Source organism: Lepisma saccharinum, chromosome 10 (genome assembly GCF_977018435.1).
Source record: "Lepisma saccharinum chromosome 10, izLepSacc3.1, whole genome shotgun sequence".
Lineage (NCBI taxonomy): Eukaryota > Metazoa > Arthropoda > Insecta > Zygentoma > Lepismatidae > Lepisma > Lepisma saccharinum.
Window position 1 is genome coordinate 80728761 of NC_139238.1, and position 16419 is coordinate 80745179.

Genomic DNA, 16419 nt, shown 5'->3' on the forward strand with positions numbered 1-16419 from the left:
AAGGCCAATAGGGACTGGACCTACAGTTTAAAGTAGGATCCGAACCACTTGTGCATCCACCGGGTATCGAACCTGGTATCCCTCTTTCGACTATTTGGCTGAGTCTGCACTTCCTGCGCTGCCCTCCGCTGTCTATGCAATGTAGTTTTAAAAGTTGTAAACTGAGGTATCCTGGTCACCAATTCCACCGCTGCCACCGGTTAGTCAAGGTGTGACTCATCATCAGCCAGGCTCGGACGAAACGTAACTCATTAAACTGTCGCGGACGAACTGTAGCATTTTTCTAGGAATTTCCCTTTCGGACGAACTGCAACTCGAACGAAACGCTACTGAACCGTACAGCAGCAGTCCCAATGCCTGCTCCAAGTTGCACAGCTGCTTTCGGAGCCCTTGGTTTGGGAAAGGGGGGGGGGTGAGGAAAGGGTCTTGATTTTTTATACCGAAGCTCGTTCATTTCGTTCTCCTATTTCTCTTGGTCGAATTTTCTGAGATACGAAATCTACCTCATTTTCCTTTTCATTACGTTTTATTGCGTCACCCACGGTACGCTTACATGTACTTAACATTTTCAATTTCCCTGTACCTGCACCCTTTGGTCAGGTACAGTAAAAATAAATAGCTGACGTTCGTCAAATGTTGTATTTTTTTGTTTTTGTTAACCATTTTTCTCGTACTTCAGTCAGGGAGCAATGCAGCTACTGGTAACAGATTTAGTCAGGAAGTAGCATGAATTGTTCCTTTCCTGCACTGTAGTTGACCGGTAAAAAAAACTATGTAAAGCCTCGTTTCTATTACCACAAATTTGCCGCGCAACATGACGCGCGGCATGCGATGCTGCATGTGCCAAGCATTTGTTGAAATGGAAACTGTCTGCGACATGCCGCAGACAAAATTGCCCCAAACGATTAAGACGCACAACATGTACCAGGGACAATGGGAACAGCCTGCAGCAAGTTCCTGGGGCACGGGTATACGCACTAGAGTAGAAACCAAAGTCCGTTGACTTCTTTGCCGCCGGTCTAGACTAGCGGTCTACGAACCTTGGTAGAAACAGACGTCGCGACTACAATCTGTGGTCCAACAAGATTTAATAACAATGCAAAATCACTTGCAGTCATTCGTACAATGTTTTCGTATCCACTTTAAAGACGTAAGTCTCTCATCAACGAGTTTTTTTTTCGCTAGCAAACTTCTAATCCACCATCTAGGTCGTTTTCGCCTCTTTTTTTTTAGAAGTTCATAGTACGCGCCTGCCAGAACCACAAAACCCGCCATAGCTGTATTGTTCATCTTTACACAAGTTAAATCACCACCAAATTATTACAATACAAGAGAAGAAACACTGACTACTCTAAAGCACTGCACAACTCCACACTGCGGTTCTGCACTCCAGTGTTGTAGCGGGCGTATTTTGCAGAAGTAGTTTTGAATTGGAAACAGTGCACTAAATGACGCGCAATATGCGCCGGCATATGTTGCGCGTCATGAGTTGGGAACTTGTCAGAAAGGAAAAGTAGCTTAACAGAAACAGAAGGCTTTCACGATTTGTCTGAATATTAAAGTGATCTCTTTTTTCACACCCAAACATAAATAACTATTTTCAGATTTGAAAACGTAACAGGGGTGTAAGGGGTGACCTTCCACGTAGTACACCCAATGGTCAACTTCATTCCACGTAGAACACCCTGGACTGCTCTAGCAGACTAACGAGGCTCTGGCGACTGGCCCTATGGCCAGTATAATTCTGTGTGTTGTCCTGTCTCTTTGTCCTTATGTGTGCTGAGTGCCGCTTTACAGCCTCAGCTTTTAACCTAAGTCAGAATATTTTAATATTTCAGTTATGCGACATTACAGTTATGTTATTTGTTATGGTAAGGGGTTGGACCCCATATAACGTGGCGGGTGGAAAATAGTCTCAGTGGTCACGCACCCAAAATTAAAAAAGTAAAAATGTAACAGGGAATATAACTTTAATAAATGCGTATAAATATTTCACCATCGTTTATATTTATGTACATGTTGTTAATTTTGAAATATTGTGAAGAAATGCAGCAAAATGCTACGTAGTATTCGATTACTAATTTGAGCCACTGTATATGTTATGTTATTTATTTCATGAACAATGTATGGTCAAACATTACTTTGCAGACCTCCGTGGCGGAGTGATTAGCAGAGCGCAATGCGACGCCACAGGTCCCGAGTTCGGATCGCAGCCTGTGTATTGTTTTCATTATTTCTTTGTGATGTCCTTTCATCAATTTTGTCATTGCATCACCCATCCTCGTCTTCGCGATTAGCCAAAAGTGGCAGAAAACCAAAGTTAAATATAACAAATCAAAATCAAACATTACTTGGTATGACAAGAATGGATATGTTATATTGAAGCTGCTGTTATTAAAAGCAAATTGTATGTATCAGCTATCCTAGACAGAAGTTTCAAACACAGAAACTGATTGATTGGATAACGGCTGTGGATTCCTAGTCAAGCAGAAAATATATGTGTTTCCATTTATTACTTACAACAGTAGAAGACTGATTTCCTGCTAAATCAAAGAAAACTTCCATTCACAGTTACAAATTGACGTGTTGAATGACCTTAACTACAGATTTCTCTCACTCCAATTCTGATTATTCGAACAGCACACCACAACGTGGGGCATTAAATATTTCCAACTTACTCTCGAGTTCCTCAACTAAAAATAAATTGACTGAAACGCGGTTTTGCTTGTTTCGTACAACAATTCCATCTAACATTTCGTTTCTACGTATTTTCTACTTGCTAAAAGTGCCTTTCATATCGCCCCAGGGCGTTGTCTACTCGGATGCTTCGTGACCAAAGGTCACGTGTACAAAGTTTGAGGATTCACATTTTCCGATTTTGCGTGGTGCTGCTGCTATGATCGAACACAAGGGAAAAAACCTTGGACGAAAAATCCCAGCGCAGATTTCCCTTCTACCCTTCAGCTCGGGCCATAAGGAAGCACGGCCAACTCTCCCCCTTCCCTCCACGCGGCATTAAGATGCACAGGAGTCTGCACAGATTTCTTTCCTTGTGGTTCAGTTCGCCTTCTCAAGGTCGCGCAGCAAGGAATTATTTTTCGTCTTCCGATAGGAAAAAGCTTGCCTCTGGCTTAGGTGGACGAACGCGTGGCACGGATGATTCTTTGGTTGGTCCTTTATGTTTCGTCCTTCAGCAACTTAATCTAAGCACGAATCATTCTCGTTGCCAAACATACTGTATTTTTTAAATTGATGTAACACATGTAAACTGAAAGAGAGAGAGAGAAAGATAGATATAAACGTTTTCTTATAACAAACGTTTGTTTTCATATTGTATAAAGTAAACGCACATGTTAAAATTCATCTTGCATAGATAATCAAATTAGAACAAATCCACGTAAATGATTAAGTATGCAGAAAATAAATATATTTGTGATAAATACATAGTTAATCAGTAAATTCCGATAACCAGAACTTCTGTCACGCTGAATCTTGTTTACGGATGTTTTCAAACGTTTTGTTTTACAATTTAATGTTTTCACTGACATCCAAAACGAAAATACGTATTATAACTTAATGACTTCCAAGGTGTAAAAATACTGTCATGTTACTATGCTGCCGATCACAATTATGAGGCTTTTTCGAACACGCCTTCGATAACGGTATTTGCTATTCGAAACAGACTTTTGTGGAGGAAAAGAACTAACGGTATAAAAGTAACGAGCACAATTATACAAGAGACCTATGTTATTCTCTCCGGAACACGGCATCGGACACGGTATTGCACATCGGAACGTCTGTATCAGTGACGTGCACTGAGGAGTAGCTAGTCTAGCAGAAATAGATCAATCAATCTAACATTTCGAATTATATTCAAATCACAATATTTATTGTCTTGTTAAAGCCACAGTTCATATGCAACACTTTCTTTTCCACGCGCTTCTCGTCCATCGGTGTGATCCGCGGACAAAGCTCGCTGGATACCCTAGCTCGCTCTTCTTCCGCCTGACCAGTTTCCAGGTAGAAACAGCCGCCCGAACAAAACCTTTTACACGATGTACAATATGTATGTATAATATGGGATGTAGTTTTATTATTTATGAAATGGGAATGTGTTATGTGCAGACAATAATGTTATGCTTTCTTTCTTTTTCTTCAAGTATGGAATATATAATGATTAAATTACAAATATGTGCTCGGGCTCTCTCTCACTCTCGTTTTAGTAGTGTTTTATTTAAATATACTACTCTCGGCCCCTAACAGTCATAAATACGGATGTATTTATTTGGGCAGGAGAACGCGCGTTCATATTGTTGTTGGATTGGTTTATTTTTCTTCGCTTTTCTGCCACATTTGGTTGTCGCGAAAATGAGGATGAGTGATGATATGATTAAATTGATGAAGGGACCTCATATGAACAATCCAGGCCAGGATTCGAACCCGTGATGAGTGCACATTCTTGTCCTATGTGTTGTACTCTGCAGTGAATAATGAAATAATTTGGAATGAAAAATGTATCTCAGAACTCAAAAAGCCAAATGAATATTATTGAAAAAACTACAAAAAAGTGTGTTTTGTTACCTGTTTTGTTTCTGTGCATAAAGTGTACTTAAAACACCAAATCAACCAACCGTGAGGGAGTGGTTATCACAGCGCGCTACGACACCAGGAGTTCCGGGTTGGAACCCCGACCTGAGAATGGGTGTTCTTTGTGTTTGTCACTTCATTAATTTTATCTTATCATCTTCGCAATTAACAAAATGTGACAAAAAAGGGACGCTAAGTTACAAAAATGAAATCAAATCATTGATTGATGGCTTGATTTGGTTTATTTTACTTCGCTTTTGGCTAATCGCGAAGATGATACGATAAAATTGATGAAGGGGAACACACAAAGAATATCCATGGCCAAGCCGAGATTCGAACCCAGGATCTCTGGCATAGTAGTCAAATCAAATAGTTTTCTTTTATTTTCGAATGTGGGTGGGGTTCACGTGTACTTATTTTTAGTACTCATTCATCATTTTGTAATCTTTTCCTGTTATTGACATTCTTTTTCTTTAGGAATACTGGGCCCTAAAGGGGGGAGAGGTGTGACCCACACAAACCCCAACCCCCTTGAGCACGCCATTGACTGCTACCCCAAGTGTCGACGTCACCGCACGTCACTGGTCTGTATGATACCAGCTATCAATAACGTTGTTGCTTTGAAGCAAGGAGTGTAACGTTTTTACAGTCGTGACCTCAATTAAGTAACTGGTTAATTGCAACGTTACTATCACTTTCCACACACACTAAAGTTACTAGTCAATACGTGACGAACCTCTTTCTTACCCTGTAACGTTACTGGTTGCCGGCAATGGATGTAACGTTAAAGCGTCACCTAACGGCCTACTGATTTACAGATCAGTTATGGTTCGGTACCGTTATGCACACCTGTAACGTAATGTTTCATATACCTGAGGTAACGTTTCTGTTCACGAAAAAAGTTACTCGTTTCTGGTTGTAACGTAACGGAAACCGTAATTGAAAATACTACAGCTTCATTTCGTTACGTTACGACTCCCTGCTCGGGAGTTAAGGAAAAATCCTTTTTTTTCCTAGTGTCCGAAGACGAGGCCCAACATAATATATGTTCATTTTGGGTCATTGTAGGCCAGAAAAAGGTGGGTTTTATTTGTCCTTTTTGCCTTTTTCGGCGTTTTTTTGGCTTATGGGTCCTTTTTAGCATTTTTTTAGGTCTTAACGGATTTTTTTGCAACTTCACCTTCTTTCGACTACGTTTTTACTGCCCATTCTCAATTCGAATCATCATCAGTTCATTACCTCTTAAAAATCCTTTCTGTAGTAAAGAAATAAAAATAAATAAATATATTTGAACAATCCCTGAAACAAGAGAAAAACATTTTTGGACGACTGAAGCAGGTACGGTACAAGGTCCTTTAACCGTAACTCGTCTGGAAGGTTGGGCTGCAAGTGGCAACTTTCTCTTGTTTTGAAACTTTCAGTTTTTTGCGCACTGTGTGTTCCATACCACCAGATTTTATATTTTTTTATTCATTAAATATGTAATTAAAACTGAATTTATTAATTAATTTGGATCACACTTATACGTCTCTTTTCCAGTTTTTAGGTCCTTTTTTTTGGCAATTTATAGGTCTTCAACTTCCGAGCCCTAGTCACGAAAGTTTTTATCGTTAGCCCAATTCCATTCCTCTGAACAACAGAGAACGAAATTAGCGACGGACAAATTGCTTATGTTAATCTAAGCGGCTGATTGCAACACAACGCAATCCAGGACACCATATCATATTGAAGGTCACCAAATGGGAGTCGCCAGAAACAAGTTTAGGATAAATGTCTGTTTTAGCGGTTTTAATTTTTTCAGTATCGTTTTTCAATGCCTACTATCGAAATGAAAATTATGGACATTCGAGTTTGGCCTCCCAATTAAACATTTACCAGTGGACCTACATGAAATAGAGTTACATCAAAATTTAGCTTATTCAATTCTGTGTTAATCTATGGAAATCATTTCTTTTTTCGAATATGTCATCGATTTTTTATCGTCATGAGAACAAAAAGTGACTTTTCTTGGTGTTTTCCAAACGACCGCTATCTGTGAAATTCTACAAATAAAAAAAAAACTTGTGATCAGTTCCGGATCTACAAATCTTGGGCCACCCCGCAAAATGTTACCAAAGGCCCCCTCTACCTACCTACCTTAACACACACACACATTATATATATATATAAATTACATACATATGCACACATACACATATGCATATGTGCCCATGTGCGTGTGTGTAATTCTTGATCTCACGTTAACAAAGTCCCATATGTATAGAGCCTAGATGTTGATTCAAAAGTCCCTTAACTCCCCCTATAAAAAGTAATGGAGTTAGGCTGGGTACAATTGGTCACGATAAAAACAGGTTAGGCTTAGGGGGAACCACCTTGGTGTATTCCAAGCGGACGTTCGCCATATTGAATTCAACTCAATTTTTTTAAAATGATTGATTGATTGATTTGGTGTTTAAGTCCACTTTATGCACAGTAAGGCTAGTCGGGACTGGACATACAATTTAGAGTGGGATCCGAACCACTATGTGCCTCCACCGGGATCGAACCCGGGATCCCTTGATTACAAGGCGACGACGCTACCCTTCATTTTTTTTAATGAGAAGGACATATGTATATATGACACTGTTTTCTCACACCTGGAAAATGATACATTTGTTACAATCATGCAGTCGTAACGTTTACCCGATTAATGATAGGTTGAAGAAACATTCACCACTCCATTTCTCGTGAAATTCTTGCCTGATTTGATTCCGGAAGAGCGCGTCGAATCTCCTGCATATGGCCTTGAACGGCTGAACAGCACCAGCGAATCACAGACGTGCGGCGTTGCCTAGTTCGCTCAACCACGCTGTCTCTTTTCCGTGGGAGATTTCGACATGGCACCGCTGCAGTGCGCTGCTATTGGCTATCGCCATATGCAGGAGATTTGACGCGCACTTTAGTCTGATTGCCACGCGGGAAACCCATGGGTGGATAATCTAAAGGCGGAATTTTTCCGACCCTTTTCTCGCATAAAGCGGCTCTTGGGCCCACCCGACCTCAAATCAATGGTACCCGGAGGAGGGTGTAAAGGCGACCGCAGCTTAGTGCTGATCACATCCCCACCAAGATGGCCGACATCGGAAATAGGTAGGGCCCATATATCCTAAATGTGCCTTCATGGCAAGGTGCTATATGCACACGCACAGGGAACTTTACCTTTATCTGAGTAACTACGTTTATTTTTTACATACGCATATACGAACCCTCTACTATGCCAATGGCTCACCCCCCCCAAGGGTTACTTGCTTCCGCCCCCCCTCGCACTGCGGGGTTTTGCGGCTTGTAGATCCGGCACTGCTTGTGATCCGATCGTGATAGAAGTTAAAGGTAGTGCAGGTAGAAGATTTTAGATACAATTCTTACTTTTCAGATTTTTTTAAATCGGCCAAAAAATTTTCTCAATTGTGTGAAACAACTTTTTCTTAGTATTGGGTAGTATTACAAATACGATCTCTTTCTTGTTTTGAAGCTCTTGCAGCTGTTTCTAAAACCCATTATGAATGTCAATTCACATTGCGAAACAGATTGTATACAGATTTTTTATTCAATGATGTGCGTTGAATGTGGCAACACAGACTCGCAGTGACAGCCCACAGTTTCCACAGTTTCCACAGTTCAACGGACATCCCTGTAGCGACAGTAGTACTTTTAGTGTTGTTAATACCTATAAATCCACCTCCTAGGTACAATCGTAAAAAGTGTAATAGATTTTTAAAATAATTATCAAATAAATATTTCAGCACACCTCGTGCAGAACAAACTAACCTCCAGCGTTGGGAGACAGCCGCATGTGGCGCCACCTGGATCCGCTAAACAATAGACCTTCTTTTGTACACCTTTTGCGGACTGTGTTCCTTATCTTCTTTCGATAACGTGTTAATATTTCAACTCTTTTGAAGCAACCACTTAGTGTTTCGCAACAAAATAGAGCAACTGAGTGACCAATCAAACACTGTGAGCTTCTTTGCAGACCCGCGACTCCTGTGCACCGTACCCCTGCGAGTAGGAGAGGGGGAGAGTGGACCATGCTTCCTTATGGCCCGAGGTGGAGGGAAGAAGGGAAAGCTGCGCGGGGACTTTCGTCCCAAGGTCCTTTTCCTTGTGGTCGATCTATACGTCAGTAACGCAGGAACCCACATTAGCGGATTATGCGAGTTTGTTCCGACCAGGTATAGGCTATGGGTTGCAAGTTGAATGATGCGTGTTACAGCCGCAATATTGTGACAGTCTCAGTGATAAGGCTTGCGTAGCCTACATCAGTGTTGTCAATTCTAGCGACAAGTCGCTAAATCTGGCGGATTTGTAATGCTAGCTGGCGACAAAAGACATGAAAAAGCGACGAGCGACTTTTCTGGCTACTTCGTGTGCTCTTTAGCGACAAATCTGGAGAATTCACAAAATATCTGCGTGGGTACGTCTAAATGCTTAAAAATGCCCGTTTCATAGTTATTTAATAAGAAAGAAACCTTCGCAATTCGCTTCTGATACACAAAGAGAAACCGAAGAAAATCGTGTTCCCTTTTTCAGAACTGTTTGTGATGTTTGTGAACATCACTACTCACAGTTCATTGTTGTCCGACACTCCTCCTGGCGCCGTTGCGGGCGGCTGCCAGACAGGCGGGAACGGGTCCGATAATTCACGCCACGTTATTATAAAACAGAACGTTTGACTTCGCGATCGCGTCGTGCGTGGATTAAGATTGGAGTTTTTTTTTTTTTGTATTGCGTGGTGACAATGGAAGTGCTAGTGTAAATTATAAAGTCCGTGAGTGTTTGTGCGCAGGCGAGGCTAGGGCAGGGCAGTGTCCAGTATGGGAAAACCGCAATACAAGCAACATTATCGGTAAGAGTGGGAAAAACTGTACAAATGGTTGGCCCTTGTCGATAGTAACACAGCGAAAGCGTATTGTAAGTACTGCAAAGTAGAATTGTATGCCAGAGCTACTGATCTGAAAAAAAAACATTCGGAAACACAAAAACATGAAGTCAGATCTGGTCACTTCTGTTCTGCAAATAGTGTTGCTCACGGGACGGGACATGTCCCGTCTCGTCTCGTGTCTCGTCTCGTTTTCGAGACGAGACACGAGACGGGACAAGCCTTTTGAAATTCGAGACGGGACGAGACGGAATGCCTTTCTCGTCTCGTTTTCGAGACGAGACGAGACGGGACGGCTTTTGAAAAGTCTCGTCTCGTCTCGAATGTCTCGAAAAAATAAAAGCAAAATATTTAATCAGTTGCAAATACTTGTTTGCTTGGAATAAAGTATGGCAATTAGAAACGTTGATAATCGCGTAAATAAGTCAAAAGAAGAGTTTGAGTTGGTGTTTTAAGTCCACTTTATGCACAGTAAGGCTAATCGGGACTGGACCTACAGTTTAAAGTGGGATCCGAACCACTTGTGCCTCCACCGGGTATCGAACCCGGGACCCCTTGATTACAAGGCAATGACGCTACCACTGCGCCATGGGGGAGGCCCTAAGTCAAAAGAAGACTATTCTAGAGAGAGTAATGAATGAATACTTAAACTTATTTTCAATATTCTATCGAAACACAGCATTACTCCCCATTTTTGTTTTTCAATTTATTCCAGATTAAAAACTTTATGTTACGATAGTACTCCAGATACTAATACAATTCTGAATAATATCAAGTAAAAGGGTAGGTAGAGAAGGTGGAAGGAGGGGCCAAAAGATCGTGGAGTGTCTGCGTCCGAGGTTTATCTTGTAAAAATTGTCTCAGCTCTATAGGTTGGAAAGATAAACGGACCGACGGATATGGTTTATTTTTATTATTTAATTTTTACATCAAAGGGCGTACAGAAGTGAATGTTATTAAGAAGTAGGAAAAACATTGTGGGAAACATGGCAGTACAAATTGATAAGGAGTTGTTGGGAAAGTTATTAAGGAGTCCAAGATATTAGCAAGACTAAGAAGGAGATAATTAGGGACAAATAATCTTGCATTATCTCACTCCGAACAGCTGAGAGCTAAAGAGGAGGAGAAAATACGGGAAATATGGAAATAACTAATTTGGTGATTTTAGTGTTTACAGGGAACCATGACAAGATTTTACCACATGGTTATTTGCACGGGTTGCAAAATTATTAGAACGTTATGGAAATTTCGGAAATGTCTTTGTTGAGAAAATTCTTGTTTCCCTCAGGCATTCTACAGGTGGTTGGATTCGATTTTTTTACGTCCGTTTGAAGATTATTTCCAATGCTTTTTTTAATTTTTTTTTATTTCTTATTTAAGGAGAATACTATTCCTTGGATTGTAATAACGAAATACTGAGGCTGAAATACAATAGAATAGATTTCAAGTGAAGGAAGATAACTAAGTTCTGTATAATTGTCGTAGGAGGAAACTTTATTCTATGGGGACTCTCCGATGGTACAGTGGTAGCGTCGTCACCTTGTAATCAAGCGGTGCCGGGTTCGATACCCGGTGAAGGAACATAGTGATTTGAATCCCACTTTAAAGTGTGGGTCCAGTCCCGATTAGCCTTTCTGTAAATCACATGAACGAATGTTGTAGCTGTTCTTTTTATTCTGTGAATTTAGCCTTCAAGTTTATGAGCAAAATACATGTAGTATCTACTGTCTACATTTTTAATCGTTACCAAACAAATTTCACAAAGTAGTTTTATCAAACTTCAGAGAGAAGCTGACACCAATGTCAGGATGTCAGGGTAGCGGGAGCCTATTTACGGCCAGGGTGTATTCCGAGACTATTTTTCGCTGTTCCCCACTGACAGAGTTTTCGCATTGAACAATGGACACCGTTGCTTCAGGGGGCAAACACCAAACATTATAGGGGTGGGGTTGACCTGCAGTAGCGGGTAAGTGCCATAAATCCAGGCCTAAAGTAGGAATGAAGGTTGATGCAAGGGAGGGGCAATAAAAATTCTGTAATTTGCTTTGCTTGCTGACAGGAAGTTTTGCAGGAAAAACTAAAATGGAAAACGGCAGACTTTGAATGAAAGAGGGACAGTGAATACAAGGTTCTTTGTATTATTCGCCGACACACAAGCTTCCATTTCGAAGGTGAGGTTATCAGCAGCGAAATTATTAGAGGGTTGGAAGCAGTGACGACGCCAGAGGAGGCAGGGGGACGCCCGATGTCAGACACTTCCCCCCCGGGCCCTCCAACTGAAGTTAATTAAATATCGAATAATAAAAGAGTTCATTTATAAGAGTATGACGATTTTCACCTTTTCAAAGTGGTGTATTCTGCATGATATCACTTTCCTGCTTATAATACCAACTTGATTAACAAATATTAATTTGTTTAGTATATGTATAGCTATGTGTATGTGACTTTCGTTCAAGATTCGAGCGCCGACCTGGGCATAGGTGATTTCTCATTCATTTATGTCCTGCAATAGCCGAGATTAACCTAAGTTTTACCCAGTCTTAAGAACTGGGAAAAAGTGTTGAATATGGATGGTTTTAAAACATCACGAATATTTTCAGGACCACAAGACATCATCTGTAGTACGCGCAAATTATTCTAATCGTGGTCGTTAGTGACAACGCTAATTATTAAAAGACATTCAAAGTTGATTCAAGATTTGGTTGGTTGGTTGATTTGGTGTTTTAAGTCCAATTTATGCACAGTATGGCTAATCGGGACTGGACCTACAGTTTAAAGTGCCTCCACTGGGTATCGAAGCCAGGACCAAATGTGATCGAAGAAAACCCGACACTACATGTCAGTTGTTGTGGATTCATCGCGGTTTCTTACTATTCAGGGACTTGAATTTTGAGATGATGAGTCTGAGGAAACCTTAACAAAGGGAATTTCTTCGATACTCTTGAAGTTAATGAGGGGATATTATTTGGAAATGTATTGAACGTGAACCTTAAAATGCAAATTACACTTAAAATTCGATTCAAAACATATCGCGGGAAGGTAAAAGAACGCTTATTATGATTTGCCACTCTTCAATCATTGGATGCAGGTTCGCTTTTTCTCGTACATATCAAAATCGAAGAACTTCTTCCCACGAACACCATAGGTGCCTGTAATTGTGTAGCACAGACATACGTTGGAGTGGTAGAATAAGAGTAAGTAATGCCAGGGTCAGAATATTTATTGAATTATGAGATAACTGTAACCTTTGTCTGATTTTTTTATCCTGTGATAACATTTCCCTGAAAGGTGAAACACAAATTTTACCCAAAACTCTTCAGCGTTACGAAGATGGTTGTCCTTAAAATCTTTGAAAAGGCTTACTCGAAACAGGATGCTGGATGCAAACTGCCTCATTTGGCTGTTCTTGCCATTGAGAAGAAATGTCAAGTCCTGGACGTACCAAAGGTGGGCAATGTGTTCTCCAAAGCACATAGAGCAGAATTCTCCTACAGGAGAAGTGCCTCACATTGTTTCTAATACTTAAGAAGATTCATTTCTTCCAACGTCACGTTTATTTTGCAAGAAAATTAAACTCTTCGAAGCATTTTTTCGTCATTTATATTATTATCTTATAACTTAAATATTTATATCAGTGGTTTCATCTCAAGAAAGACGATGAATTATAAAATTATAAATGTCTTCCAATACTGAAATAGGCCACTAGAGACAACGCAACTTACCAATAAAAAAGAATTAATGTCTTTATTAAAACGAATCATGTGGAGATAAACTCGTAATCAAGAAGTACATTTAGGCAGTAAACGTCCACTCTAAATAAAAGACAAACACCAAACACCATACATGAATATAATAATAATTATAATAATTATTATTATTATAAGTATTCTTATATATGTATATATATATGTAGTGTTTTCGGGCGTTTTAATGTTACTGCCCCCTTACAATATTTTGTTGCCAGCCTTCCGCCCCCCCAGTCACATTTCCCTGGCGCCGTCATTGGTTGGAAGTAAATTTATTAGGACGAGGAAAGTAACATTAGTTATTGACAGTGTTGCACCAAAGGACATGATATGTGCTACTGTTTGTATAAATTATAGGAAATTTAAGCAAAAAATTATAATTGTTGGGACTTGAGAGTTGTTTCCTTCATTTGATCGTAGGAAGAGGTTTTCCGAGACAGAGTGGGATTATTTTACACATACATAAGAAAGGGTGGTTGTTTAGAGATAGAGAAGTATTTTGCAAGTTTTGTAAAAGTTCAGATGAAACGAGAATTTAGGCTTACTCTTATGAAAAGAAATAACGCAGTACAGGGAAAGAATAACTCTTCACATTTCTCGCACCTGGTGGGATGCAACACACATGCACAAGAGTATTGCAGGAAGTCTATGAACGAGGATGAAAAGGGATATGTGAAATTTGACTTAGCTGCGGGTGAATTAGTGGATTCTAATATTCTTAAGGTTGATATTGTTTTCTTTTTTAAGTCCACTTGATTCACAAATAGGCTAAATCGCTAACCGACCTACAGTTTAAAGTGTGATCCGGTCCACTTTGTGCCTCCATTGGGTATCGAACGCGGGGACCTTCATTACAAGACCTCGACGTTATTACTACGCCATCGGGGAGGCACCCAATTTACACAAATATGTTTGTTCATTCCAATAACACGTTATATGCATAATATGATAATGATGCACGTTTGGTGCATCTAAACATATTTTTTTCAACTATAGCATATCTAAAAGAATCATTGATGTTGGGATTTTTATAACTTCAGGAGGCACGGCTTTGTAAATGTGCGATATAAAATATATGCAGTTTGCCTTCCATACGTGGTGGTTTTGTCACGTTTCTTCACTTTGTACAACATACACTTTTCCAGGAACGGCTTCTTGCATCCACCTGGGGCCTTGCTCTAGCTAAACAAAAAATATATTTGTTTAGCATAATCGAGGATTACTTTTTTATGCCGAACAAGGATTTTATTGCGACCATACGGCTTTGAATGACAGTATCAATGAAGATTTATGTACACTACTACTTATAATAATGAGAACAAAATATTAATCAGGAACTTTATTTTTCGTCAACAGGATGTAACATCCTTTTTTGTTATTCAGCAAATATTCAATTCATCACCTTTTTTGACATTAAACTTCTTGCCAGGACAGCTGTTTTTATGCAATTTTTGGCGATCTTAACTACACATAAGCTAGATATTAGCTAATATTCGTGCTGTTATAGTACTATTCTTCTACAATCTTTGTAACATTTCATGTAATAACAATAATAGAATTGATTAATTTACATATTCAAGTGAATAGACCTATGAATTATATTAATGCATTAATTTAAACATTTGCTTAATTGTTGTCGTTAATGTTATTAATATCATTTTTTCTGAAACACTTGGCTCAGACACCCTCCCCCGACATATATTTCTAGATGCGTGCCTGCCGAAGGATAAATTAGATCAAGCGGTGGTGGTACCGGACTTAGAGGCTAAAGGGAAAACAAAGAAGTATGTGCGTCATAAGCTGGGCATAAGAAACAGCACAATATCACAAAGAAACACTTTTTGAAACTTATGTCATAGAAGATGTTTAACAATATTAAGAACAATAAATGCTTTCTATTTGGAATATATTAAGTATTGAAATTTTAAATAGTCTTTTGTGTTCGTACTACACATTTAAAAACTTTTTTGTTGCTCCCGAGCGCCAAGCTTAGAATTTAAAAAAGAAATGTACATTTTCATAGTGCACGGAAGTTCGATATTCAGAAAGAAAGAAGGTCTAGTGAAAACATTTGAAAACTTTCAAAAGGTATAGCAGTAATGAAAATAACACTCTTGTATGGAAGCCAGAAAAACCACAAGGTAGATTTCATAAGATACCTAGCAATCAGTAACCAAGAAATTGCATTTTTAATATTAATGTCCTCATAATTAACGAACCTTATTTGTTCTCACCACGCAATGGGTAAAATATTTGGAGCTTTATCCCACTTTCCGGAAAAATATTACGTGTTTCTGCTACTTTTGACTTTTGTTGGCATGATATCCCGGATCACTTTTACGAGACGAGACGAGACAAAACGAGACGGGACGAGACGAGACGAGACAGAACCCTTTGAGACGGGACACGAGACGGGACAAACGAATATTTTCGAGACGAGACACGAGACGAGACAGCATTTTCACGAGACGGGACGGGACAGACCAAAGTCTCGTGGGCAACACTATCTGCAAAGCAGCAGAAAATACAGTTCAAACCGGAAAATGTAAATACTTCTAATGCTGAAGCTGGTTTAGCTTTGTTCATTGCCGAACACTGTTCTTTGCTAACCGTGAATCACTTGTCCGAATTATGTATGAAAATGTTTGGTGACAGCTGCAGTGCATCAGGCATTCGTCTGCATAGAACCAAGTGCACAGAAATTATAAACAACGTTCTTGCAGTGAATTTTCTGGATGATTTAGTATCTGACATCGGTAATCAGTGTACCAGTTTGATAATTGATGACTCCACAGACATTTCTGTTACGAAACTGTTAGGCATAGTTGTGCGGTATTTTAGTCAAGTTTAAAGAGAGTTGTTTGTAGATTTTTAGGACTTATTGAATTGTCCGATGGCACAGCGGCTAGTATTGTCAATGCAATTAAAGATTATTTGCTAGAAATCAAAATGGATCCATCTAAATTGTTAGGTATTTGTGTTGACAATGCATCTGTAAACACCGGACTAAAAAATGGCGTGTATGAACTTCTGAAAAGAAAACTCAATTTACCAAATCAAATCATGATCAGATGCGTCTGCCATTCTTTACAATTGGCTGTATCTCAAGTAAGAGACAGAATGCTTATAGAGAAATATACGTTACAATTAACAATGAAGAGCCACGTA

General features: G+C 39.5%; 1 protein-coding gene across 1 annotated transcript in view; it reads right to left on the bottom strand.

The window, feature by feature from the left end:
- The window catches only part of LOC145993981 (putative multidrug resistance-associated protein lethal(2)03659), a 150887-nt gene extending 142459 nt beyond the window's left edge, over positions 1-8428 (bottom strand). Inside the window, exon 1 of the mRNA XM_083130010.1 lies at positions 8395-8428. The gene's annotated coding sequence lies outside the window, so the exon portion shown is untranslated. The remainder of the gene's footprint in view (positions 1-8394) is intronic.
- Between the last annotated feature and the right edge of the window lie 7991 nt (positions 8429-16419).